The sequence below is a fragment of the Kogia breviceps genome, chromosome 12 (genome assembly GCF_026419965.1).
Source record: "Kogia breviceps isolate mKogBre1 chromosome 12, mKogBre1 haplotype 1, whole genome shotgun sequence".
Lineage (NCBI taxonomy): Eukaryota > Metazoa > Chordata > Mammalia > Artiodactyla > Physeteridae > Kogia > Kogia breviceps.
The window spans coordinates 22,136,769-22,149,118 of NC_081321.1; the positions used below are offsets into that span (position 1 = coordinate 22,136,769).

The window sequence follows — 12,350 nt, forward strand, 5'->3', positions numbered from 1 at the left end:
GTCTAAGCTTGCTCCATCCCATTTAAATATGTGCTCTATCCCTTCTCAGCACCAGCACCTTTGCCACAGATGGGAATAGTGCTGGAGCAAAAGGGGCTGATGCAGGCACTAGGTGTCAGTTTGGGCATAGGCTGTGGTGGTTGGGCCACAGTCAGACCCAGACTGCTCCTGATGCTGTGACTGTATAAGCGCGGGTAATGGCTGTCCCCACCCTGTTCTCTTGTCTGTCCTAGTCTGAATAGCCTTTGTCCCTCACAGCTGAACTCTCCCCTCAGCTGCATCAGCCCTCACCCCATAGTGGAGCTGTGTTGTGAAGCAAGCGGGGCTGGAACCGTTGCTTGGTTCAGGCTGGGGTGTGCGCCAGGGCAGTCACAGCAAACCGGCAAGCAACCTGCACAGTTTCAGTCTGCTCTCTCTCCCTTGTTGCAGGAATAAGCAAGCATGTGCAAGGTCCTCACAAGCAGAGCACAGGCTTTCCACAGTTCTCCTGCTAGTCCCACCAGCCCTCCAACTGCAAAGAGGACTACTGTTTCTGGTGTCAGACCCTAGGGCTGGGTGCCTAATATGTGGCTCAAATCACTTACTTCTCAGGTAGGATCTTTACCCATGTCATTTGTCTTCCCTTCTGAGTCCCCTCCCATGAGCACAAGCCTTGACCTGATTGCTTCTCTTCCCTCCCTACCCAGTTCTGTGTGGATCTTTCTTACAGGCCTGCTTGTAAAGTGTCTTTCTGCCAGTCTCCAGTTAGTTTTCAGTGAGAATTGTTTCACTGTAAATGTATTTTTGATGTGTTCGTGGGGGAAGGTGAGTTCCTCTTCCTTCTACTCCACCATCTTGATCTCTTCTAGATTTCTTACTTGCAGACAGTGCTGGAGGTGGTTTATCTTAGCATGCAGAGCCCAGAGTACAGAATCATAGCTTCTTTCTGCTGCTTCTGGCTTCACAAATTAGAAAACTGACTCTCAGCCTTGGCTGCCTGAAATCTCTTTCTTTATCCCCTGTAATATATTTTTTAACCTGAAGTCTAATTTTTCTGATACTCATATAGCCACTTCAGCTTTATTTTTATTATTGATTGCATGGTATGTCTTTTTCAGCTGTTTAGCTTTATTTTTTTTTGTCTTCACAGCCAAAATGAATTTTTCGTGGAATGTAGTTAGGTCTTGATTTTTATTTAATGTGACAGTCTCTGCTTTAGTTCTTTAGATCCACTACATTTAATGTACTTATCAACATAGTCGAGTTTAAATATATTATTTCGCTGTTTGTTTTCCACTTTCCCTTTCTGTCTTTTTCCCTATTTTCTCTAAGTTATTTTAGATTTGAGGGTTTTTTAAAAATTTAATTTAATTTTATGCTTACTAGATGTATATTTTTGCCAATTAATTTGTTGCTTTACGATCTACAATATATATCTTTTACTTATTAGTCTAATCTCAAATAATGTCATTCCATTTCATGTACAGTGTAAGAACTTTACAACAGTATAAAAATTCCATTTCCTCTCATCATTTGTGGTACTGGTATCATTAAGTTTACTTTTACGTATTCTATAAAGCGAACAATTCATTGTTATTATTTTTGCTCCGTGTAGTCAGGTATCTTAAAAATTTTATTAATTTTTATAGGGGTATAGTTGCTTTACAATGTTGTGTTAGTTTCTACTGTACAGCAAAGTGAATCAGCTATATGTATATGTATATCCCCTCTTTTTTGGATTTCCTTCCCATTTAGGTCAACACAGAGCCCTGAGTAGAGTTCCCTGTGCTCTACAGTAGTTTCTCATTAGTTCTCTATTTTATACATAGTATCAATAGTGTATATATGTCAATCCCAATCTGCCAATTTATCCCCCCCTTACCCCTTGGTATCCTTACATTTGTTCTCTACATCTGTTTCTATTTCTGCTTTGTAAATAAGATCGTCTATACCATTTTTTTCAGATTCCACATATATGCATTAATATACATTATTTGTTTTTTTCTTTTCTGACGTACTTCACTCTGTATGACAGTCTCTAGGTCCATCCATGTCTCAACAAATGACCCAATTTTGTTCCTTTTTATGCCCGAGTAATACTCCATTGTATATATGTACCACATCTTCTTTATTCATTCCTCTGTTGATGGACGTTTAGGTTGTTTGCATGTCCTGGCTATTGTAAATAGTGCTGCAGTGAACATTGGGGTGCATGTATCATGGTTTCCTCTGGGTATATGCCCAGTGGTGGGAATGCTGGGTCATATGGTAGTTCTATTTTTAGTTTTTTAAGGAACCTCCATACTGTTCTCCATAGCGGCTGTATCAATTTACATTCCCATCAGCAGTGCAAGAGGGTTCCCTTTTCTCCATACCATCTCCAGCATTTAATGTTTGTAGACTTTGATGATGGCCATTCTGACCGGTGTGAGGTGATACCTCATTGCAGTTTTGATTTGCATTTCTCTAATAATTAGTGATGTTGAGCATCTTTGCATGTGCCTCTTAGCCATCTGTATGTCATCCTTGGAGAAATGTCTATTTTTGGATTGGGTTTGTTTTTTTTTTTGATATTGAGCTGCACGAGCTGTTTGTATATTTTGGAGATTAATCCTTTGTCAGTTGCTTCATTTACAAATATTTTCTCCCATTCTGAGGGTTGTCTTTTTGTCTTGCTTATGGTTTCCTTTGCTGTGCAAAAGCTTTTAAGTTGTATTAGGTCCCATTTGTTTATTTCTGTTTTATTCTAATTAGGAGGTGGGTCAAAAAAGATCTTGCTGTGATTAATGTCAAAGAGTGTTCAAACGATGTTGTCCTCTAAGAGTTTTATAGTGCCTGGCCTTACATTTAGGTCTTTAATCCATTTTGAGTTTATTTTTGTGTATGGTGTTAGGGAGTGTTCTAATTTCATTCTTGTAGCTGTCTACTTTTCCCAGCACCACTTACTGAAGAGGCTGTCTTTGCTCCATTGTATATTTTGGCCTCTGTTGTCATAGATTAAGTGACTGTAGGTGTGTGGTTTTATCTCTGGGCTTTCTATCCTGTTCCATTGATCTATGTTTCTGTTTTTGTGCTAGTACTGTACTGTCTTGATTACTATAGCCCTGTAGTATATTCTAAAGTCAAGGAGCCTGATTTCTTCAGCTCCATTTTTTTTTTTTTCCTCAAGATTGCTTTTGCTATTTGAGGTCTTTTGTGTTTCCCTACAAATTGTAAAATTTTTTGTTCTAGTTCTGTGAAAAATGCCATTGGTAATTTGATAGGGCTTGCATTGAACCTGTAGATTGCTTTGGGTAGTATAGTGATATTCACAATATTGATTCTTCCAATCTAGGAGCATGATATGTCTCTCCATCTGTTTCTGTCATCTTTGATTTCTTTCATCAGTGTTTTATAGTTTTCTGAGTACAGTTTTTTTGCCTCCTTAGGAAGGTTTATTTTTTGTTCTTTTTATTGCAATGGCAAGTGGGATTGTTTCTTTAATTTTGCTTTCTGGTCTTTTGTTGTTAGTGTATAGGAAAGCAAGAGATTTCTGTGCATTAATTTTGTATCCTGCAACCTTACCAAATTCATTGATTAGTTCTAGTAGTGTTCTGGTGGCATCTTTAGGATTTTCTATGTATAGTATCATATCATTAGCAAACAGTGACAGTTTTACTTCTTTTTTTCCAATTTGGATTCCTTTTATTTCTTTTTCTTCTCTCATTGCTGTGGCTAGGGCTTCCAAAACTATGTTGAGTAATAGTGGCAAGAGTGGACATCCTTGTCTTGCTCCTGATCTTAGAGGAAATGCTTTCAGTTTTTCACCATTGAGAATGAAGTTTGCTGTGGGTTTGGTGTATATGGCTTTTATTATGTTGAGGTAGGTTCCCTCTATGCCCACCTTCTGGAGAGTTTTTATCATAAATGGGTGTTGAATTTTGTCAAAAGCTTTTTCTGTATCTATCGAGATGCTCATATGTTTTTTATTCTTCAGTTTGTTAATATGGTATATCACATTGATTGATTTAACTATATTGAAGAATCCTTGCATTCCTTGGGATAAATCTCACTTGATCTTGGTGTCCTTTCAATGTGTTGTTGGATTCGGTTTGCCAGTATTTTGCTGAGGATTTTTGCATCTATGTTCATCAGTGGTATTGGCCTATAATTTTCTTTTTTGTTATATCTTTGTCTGGTTTTGATATCAGGGTGATGGGGGCCTCATAGAATAAGTTTGGGAGTGTTCCTCCCTCTGCAATGTTTTGAGAGTTTGAGAAGGATGGGTGTTAGCTCTTCTCTGAGTATTTGATAGAATTCACCTGTGAAGGTATCTGGTCCTGAACTTCTGCTTTTTGGAAGATTTTTAATCATAGTTTCAATTTCATTACTTGTGATTTGTCTGTTCATGTTTTCTATTTCTTCCTGGTTCAGTCTTGGAAGGTTATACTTTACTAAGAATTTGTCCATTTCTTTCAGGTTGTCCATTTTACTGGCACATAGTTGCATGTACTAGTCTCTTATGATTCTTTGTATTTCTGCATTGTGAGTTGTAACTTCTCCATTTCATTTCTGATATTACTGATTTGAGTCCTCTCCCTTTTTTTCTTGATGCATCTAGCTAAAGGTTTATCAATTTGGTTTATCTTCTCAAAGAGCCAGCTTTTAGTATTATTGATCTTTGCTGTTGTTCTTTTAATTTCTATTTCATTTCTTTCTGCTCTGATCTTTATGATTTCTTTCCTTTACTAACTCTGAGTTTTGTTTGTTCTTTCTCTAGTTGCAAGGTTAGATTGTTTATTTGAGGTTTTTCTTGTTTCTTTAGGTAGGATTGTACTGCTGTAAACTTCCCTCTTAGAACGGATTTTTCTGCATCCCATAGGCTTTGGGTCATCATGTTTTCATTGTCATTTGTTTCTCAGTATATTTTGGTTTCCCCTTTGATTTTTTCAGTGGTCCTTTGTTATTTAGTAGCATGTGTCTAGTCTCCATGTGCTTGTGTTTTTTTACAGTTTTTTTTTTCCTGTAATTGATTTCTAATCTCATATCATTGTGATTGGAAAAGATGCTTAACATGATTTCAGTTTTCTTAAACCTACAGAGGCTTGATTTGTGACCCAAGATGTGATGTATCCTGGAGAATGTTCTGTGTGCACTTGAGAAGAAAGTGTATTCTGCTGCTTTCAGATGGAATGTCCTATAAATATCAATTAAATCTATCTGGTCTAATGTATCATTTAAGGCTTGTGTTTTCTTATTAGTTTTCTGTCTGGATGATCTATCCATTCGTGTAAATGGAGTGTTAAAATGCCCCAGTATTATTGTGTTACTATCGATTTCTACTTTTATGGGTGTTAGCATTTGCTTTATGTATTGAGGTGCTCCTGTGTTGGGTGGATAAATATTTACAGTTGCTATATCTTCTTCTTGGATTGATCCCTTGATTATTATGTAGTGACCTTCCTTGTCTCTTATGACAGACTTTATTTTAAAATCTATTTTTTCTGATACGAGTACTGCTACTCCAGCTTTCTTTTGATTTCCATTTGTATGGGATATATTTTTCCATACCCTCACTTTTGATCTGTTTGTGGCCTTATGTCTGAAGTGGGTCTTTTGTAGACAACATATATATGGGTCTTGTTTTTGTATCCATTCAGCCAGTCTGTGTCTTTTGGGTGTAGCATTTAATCCATTTACATTTAAGGTAATTATTGATATGTATGTTTCTATTACCATTTTCTTAATTGGTTTGGGTTCGTTTTTGCAGCTCTTTTTCTTCTCCTGTGTTTCCTCCCTAGAGAAATTCTTTTAATGTTTGTTGCAAAGCTGGTCTGGTGGTGCTGAATTTTCTTAGCTTTTGCTTGTCTGTAAATCCTTTGATTTCTCCATTGATTCTGAATGAGATCCTTGCTGGGTAGAGTAATCTTGGTTGTAGGATTTTCTGTTTAATCACTTTAAACATAGCCTGCCACTCCCTTTTGGCCTGCAGAATTTCTCCTGAAAGATCAGCTGATAACCTTATGGACATTTACTTGTATGTCATTTGTTGCTTTTCTCTTGCTGCATTTTAAAATACTTGTTCCTTGTATTTAAGTTTCGTTTGTGTTTAATATGTGTCTCGGCGTGTTTCTCCTTGGGTTTATCCTGAATGGGATTCTCTGAGCTTCCTGGTCTTGATTGACTATTTCATTTTCCATGTTAGGGAAGTTTTTGACTATAATCTCTTCAAATGTTTTCTCAGACCCTTTTTATTTCTCGTCTTATTCTGGGACCCCTATAATTTGAATGTCAGCGCATTTAACGTTGTCCCAGAGGTCTCTGAGAGTGTCCTCAATTCTTTTCATTCTTTTTTCTTTATTTTGCTCCATGGCAGTTATTTCCACCATTCTGTCTAACAACTCACTTATCTGTTCTTCTGCCTCAGTTATTCTGCTATTGATCCCTCCTAGTGTATTTTTTTTTTTTTTTCGGTACACAGGCCTTTCACTGTTGTGGCCTCTCCCATTGTGGATCACAGGCTCTGGACGCACAGGCTCAGCAGCCATGGCTCACAGGCCCAGCCACTCTGCGGCATGTGGGATCTTCCCAGACCGGGGCACGAACCTGTGTCCCCTGCATCGGCAGGCGGACTCTCAACCACTGCACCACCAGGGAAGCCCCCTCCTAGTGTATTTTTAATTTCAGTTATTGTGGTGTTCATTACAGTTTGTTTTTTAGTTCTTCAAGGTCCTTGTTAAACATTTCTTGTATTTTCTGCATTCTATTTCTGAGATTTTGGGTCATCTTTACTATCATTACTCTGAATTCGTTTTCAAGTAGATTACCTATTTCTTATTCATTTATTTCATCTTGTGGGTTTTTACCTTGCGTGCTCCTTGGGAACATATTTCTCTGTCTTCTCATTTTGTCTAACTTATTGTGTTTGAGGTTTCCTTTCCACAGGCTGCAGGCTTATAGTTCCTTTTGCTTTTGGTGTCTGCCCCCAGTGGGTGAGGTAGTCCAGTGGCTTGTGTAGGTTTCCTGATGGGTGGGACTGGTACCTGCGTTCTGGTGGGTGGAGCTGTATCTTTTCCCTCTGATGGGCAGGGCTGCGTCAGGTGGTATGTTTTGGGGTGTCTGTGGGCTTTATGACTTTAGGTAGTCTGTCTGTGGATGGGTGGGCTTGTGGTCCTGTCTTGCTTGTCGTTTGTCATGTGGCATTCAGCACTGGAGCCTGCAGACAGTTGGGTGGAGCTTGGTCTTGGAGTTGAGACAGAGACCTCCAGGAGAGGTCTTGCTGATTAATATTTCCTAGGGTCAGGAATTTTCTGGCATTCCAGCATCCTGGACTTGGCGCTCTCACCCCAGAGGCTCAGGCCCGATTCCTGGCCTGGGACCCAAGGCCCCACACACCACAGGGCTTCACTGTCCTTGAATTTCTTGATTTCCACAATTTCATTGCGTTTACTGCCTTAACTCTGCCTCTTCTATCCACATTCCTTTGACACCTGGTAGGGCTGTCTTTCCTTTCTCTTTTAATTCTGAAAGGAATTTTCCCTTGGTAAGACATTCACACTAATGTCTTACCTTGTGTCTGCATTTAAGTACTATTTCATAGGCTCCTTCACCTCCACCCCCAATAATCTCAGATTTATTAATCACATTACCAATGTTAGGAATCTTCATGAAGAGAAACTCCTCTTTTGATGCAAGCCACAGAGCATGGCCTCAAAAAAGAACTTCTAAGAAATTTGTGCAGTAAGTAGAACAAAAAATGTCCGAAGTAAGAAATTCTCATGGGTTGGCAGGAACTTTCACATATTTGTCCTAATGTGAAGTATTAAATGATTCCCCCACCTAGTTCCCTACCTGCAGCCAGGGACCCTATAGCTTCTGAGGGTGCTGTTGCCGCTTTCCGTCTTTAAATTTTTGTATTTATCCTCATATTTATCATTTCTGGCACTTCTTTTTTTTTTTTTTTTTTTTTTTTTTGCGGGCCTCTCACCGCTGTGGCCTCTCCCGTTGCAGAGCACAGGCTCCGGACGCGCAGGCGCAGCGGCCATGGCTCATGGGCCCAGCCGCTCCGCGGCATGTGGGATCTTCCCGGACCGGGGCACGAACCCGTATCTCCTGCATCGGCAGGCGGATTCTCAACCACTGCGCCACCAGGGAAGCCCAATTTCTGGCACTTCTAATTCCTTTTGTGCAGATCTAAATTCCAATCTAGTTTCATTTTTTCTTGTCTCTGAAGAATTTTCTTTAAAATTTCTTTTAGTGCTGGACTGCTGGCAAAGAATTCTCTCGGCTTTTGTTTGTCTTGGAAAATGTCTTGTTTTCCCCTTCAGTTTTTCATGATATTTTCTCTGGGCAAGGAATTGTATGCTGCCATATATTTTTTTCCTTTCAGTACTTTAAAAATATTTACCTATTGTCTTTTGGCTTACCTGGTTTCTGACAAGAAGTCTGCTTTTATTCTTATTTTAGTTCTTTTGTATGTAATGTGCCCCTTTTTTTGGCTTGTTTAAAAAATTTTCTCTTTTCTTAGTTTTTCACAAAAGAATATGATGTGCATTACTATGATTTCTTTGTTTGTTCTGCTTAGCTGTTGTTTAGATCTCTGGATCTCTGGGTTTATAGTTTTCATGAAATGTAGAAAATTTTCAGCTGTATTTCTTCATATATTTTGTTCTACACCCTTTCTTTTCTGAACCTCCAATTACACATGTTTTAGACTACTTGATATTATTCCAGTTTTTCTCAGTATTCTTTCTTTTTCTACTTCATTTTGAATAATTACTGATGTAATTTTTAAACTTCATGATCTTGTCTTCTGTAGTGTTTAATCTGCTGTTAATCTCATCCTCTGTATTTTTTTATTTTAGAAGTTCTTCTCTGGAAGTTCCATTTGAGTTGTTTTTACATCTTCCATGTTTCTTATTACTATGATCATTTTTTCTTCTAGTTTCCTAAACATATGAAACATGTTTATAATAGCTGTTCTCATGTCTTTGCTTATTGCATCATCTTGTTAATTTCTGTTTTTATTGAGTGATTTTTTTTCTTGGTTATAGGTCCTATTTTCCTAACTTTTTTGTATGCCTGTTAGTTTTTGATTGGATTAAGACATTTTGAATTTTATCTTGTTGATTGCTGAATTTTGTTGTATTATTTCAAATAGTGCTGTATTTTATTCTGGCTCTAAGTTATATTATGTGGATTCAGTTGGATTATTTTGAGGCACATTTTAAGATATGTTAGTGTGGGTCCAAAAAAGCCTTTAGTTGTATCTAATTTAGCCTCATTGCTAAGGAGTTGCCCTCCAGAGGATTCACCTGAATGCACTATGTATTAAGAGGTTTATCCACTCTGACTGACAGGAATACAAACTGTTGCCAACTTGTGTGAGCTCCAGATGTTGTTCTGCTTACTTTTGTTTTTCTTTTTCTATCATTACGTAGTTTTCTTCTCATGTGTGTAGAGGTTAGTACTCTGCCTAAGACTTGAGCAGACCTTTCTATCTCTAGAGTTCTTATTTGGTGTAGTTCTCTCTTCTCAAGTTCCTGGCCCTGGAAATTCTAGCTACCTTATAAACTTTTAACTCTGTCTCCTCAACTCAGCGAGAGGCTTGGGTATTCCCGCCATATACTCCGGCTTGTAAACTAACTCCAGTTTGTAAACTGGTCATTTATAATGCTTACCTTGTTTGTTTCCTTTCTCTCAGGAATTATAATTCTCTGCTGTCTGTTATCCACTATCTAAAAGCAATTGTTTCATATATTTTGTTCAGTTTTGTAGTTCTTTTAGTTGGGACGTTAAATGTGGTCTGTGTCCATTTTGATTGAAAGTACAATGCTACCTGTATACTTTACGGATATAGTTTAAATTTTTCTCCAAACTTTATCATACTTTTACTTTGAAGTAACCATAGTACAGAAATAATAGATACTCCAGTGGTGTGTGGTAGTAAAGATGTTTGTGAGTAAACTTCTGGTGATATTTAGAAAGTGTTTTTTGTTGTTTGTTTTCATTTATTCTTTTTATCTTTTATTCTATGTTATATTTTATAAATATAACAAAGTATAAAGTATACTTTATTTACTGTGAAAAGTAAAGTTTTTCCTTTTAACCTGTCATTAAATCTTTGGGTAGAATTTACACACCAGGAATATGCATCATATTTTTTGGTTGTTTCCTATATCTTAGACATATCACTTCCTACTCTTAGTAAACCTTAAGAAACCAGACATTTCTCATTTCTGCATCCATAATAGATCATTTTACTCAACAGCTGTTTAGAAAACACCCAGTTATTTTACTATAATGTGAAGAATTTTGGTGTACAAATTTTATGCTGTTTGTTTAATTAGAGATCCTCAGTATAGTTATAGGATTTCCCTGTTCATTTTATGAAATGAGTCAGATCTAATCTTTCTTCAGATATGTTTTCTTTCTGACTAGGTAACAATCCCAGGGCTTTCCACCCTTGGTATCATTACCTTTTTCATTGTCTTCAAACTATACTAAGATAGCTACAGTTGTACTTGGATGGCTTCAATTCTTTGGTCTTTTTAGGGTTCATGCATGTGGTAACAAACACCACCAATAACATCATTTCTAAAGCATGAGGGCTATAGATATACACAATTTAAAATTGTTTCTTTTGGAAACTCATCTATTTTTCCATTCTTTCTTTATTTCTTCTGGAAATTATATGTGTTCTTCAAGGTTATGCAAGCCTTGACAAACTGAGTTTTGCCAGCCTGTCCAAGAGAAAAGTCAGCACCTTACATAGAGCCAAAGTAGTGGAGGAAAAAATCCCCAATTTTTATGGCATTGTATCAGGAAATTGAAAGCGCTGTGAAGAATATGTGTGCAGATATATGTAAACTTGTAGCTCTTGCATTGCTGCCTGGTTTTTATTGTGTTCTCTTTATGTTCTTTACAAACTGTATAATATAGGCCATGGCAAGTCCCCCTTTTTTTCCTACTTATTTAAATTTTTAGTGATGTTGAGGGTCAAGATTAACTTTCTGTTTTCTGTTAATATATCTAGTACCTATCTGATATTTCTATACATAAGTGGAATTTTTTTGTAGTCTTTGCATTTTACCCTAGGCAGTGGTTTGTGCTAGACGGTGTTTTGCTCTGGTTTCATTTGGATTCCTTTTTCTGGACCTCATACCTATTTAATGTACCCAGCTTAGCTTCTAGGGTTCCAGTGCAACTATATGCAACCCATATAGTTTGCCTGTCTCCTGAGCAATATCCCTTCCTCTATATTTATTCCTTCCTCTTTTGAAATGTACCTCTCTGGTATACTATTTCACTAGGGTATATTACATAATTGGATAAATTGAGTATTCCTCACATATTAATGATATTGCTACTGATAGTAGAGTGGTGCTTCCAGGAGATTTTAATTTATCTATCATTAATATTATAATGTTAAGTACTTTGAGATTTGTTTTACTCTATTTTATTTTATTTTGAGGAGTTTTTAAGCTTTATGTAAATTCTTGCTGTGAGGAAACAAAAAATGTCTTCTTTAAACAAGGAAGTGGTCTCTTAAAACTGTTAGGCTCTCCTTGGAGAAAGTTATTTCTCTTAAACTCAGGCCAGTGCAGGTATGTTTGCACTGTTTTCTTGGTAGGTCCAAATCAGGTGTTTTCATGGATGTTCTGCTTGTCCCAGAAAGAGAGGCTAAAGCTGAGTCTTTCACTTGGGGAGTGCTTAAATGCTCTTCTACAAATCGGTGACCAGAATCATTTCATTTTGTGCCCATGTGGTTTCTGTGGGTGGTTTGTTGTTTTAAAAACTGTTTCAAAGAAGTGCATTTTTTTTCCTGGCAATCATGTGTATCCTGTGTAAGTATTTTTCATTATTAATAATTTGAGAAGAACCAACTCCGGTTCATAATGCAGTTGGCTTAAGTCATGGGGTTTTATCAAGTCATCCCATATGATTTTTGTCTGGTTTGCCAAGATTCATTAATTTGAGGCTCCCAAAGGACAGGGTAATGGTTTCCTCTCCTGTTTCTCACTGTCATCAACCTGTTTTTGGAAATTATTTCTATCAATTTTATCTAAATAATAGTCTTTAAAAGAAATTCATGAGACATTTAATTTCTTTTAGGACTATATGTTTGTTTTACTTTTGGGGATTATTTCCCCCCTATTTCTTATTCTATATAGAATTCCTATTTCTGATTATAACTTTAATTCCAGCTTTCTCATTGTGCTTTAATTTTCGTCTTTTTCATTTAGGCTTAGCGGTTAGATATCTTGTCTTTAATTGAATTTCAAAATGGTTACGTTTTTGTCGTTTTCCATTCCCTGTCCAACAGTGACGGTTTGCTTCTGTAGGTGTACTGAAACCTTTCAGTAGTGAATTTGGGTTTAAAGAGAAGTTCA

The 12,350-nt window shown here is 37.1% G+C and overlaps 1 protein-coding gene across 8 annotated transcripts in view; it reads left to right on the top strand.

Moving 5' to 3' along the window:
• The window catches only part of CCDC91 (coiled-coil domain containing 91), a 376,162-nt gene that overhangs the window by 29,940 nt on the left and 333,872 nt on the right, over positions 1-12,350 (top strand). For 3 of the 8 annotated variants that reach the window (XM_067008954.1, XM_067008957.1, XM_067008956.1), the window contains exon 2: positions 430-591. The exons of the other annotated variants lie outside the window; for them this stretch is intronic. The gene's annotated coding sequence lies outside the window, so the exon portion shown is untranslated. The remainder of the gene's footprint in view (positions 1-429; positions 592-12,350) is intronic. 8 annotated transcript variants of the gene reach the window in all.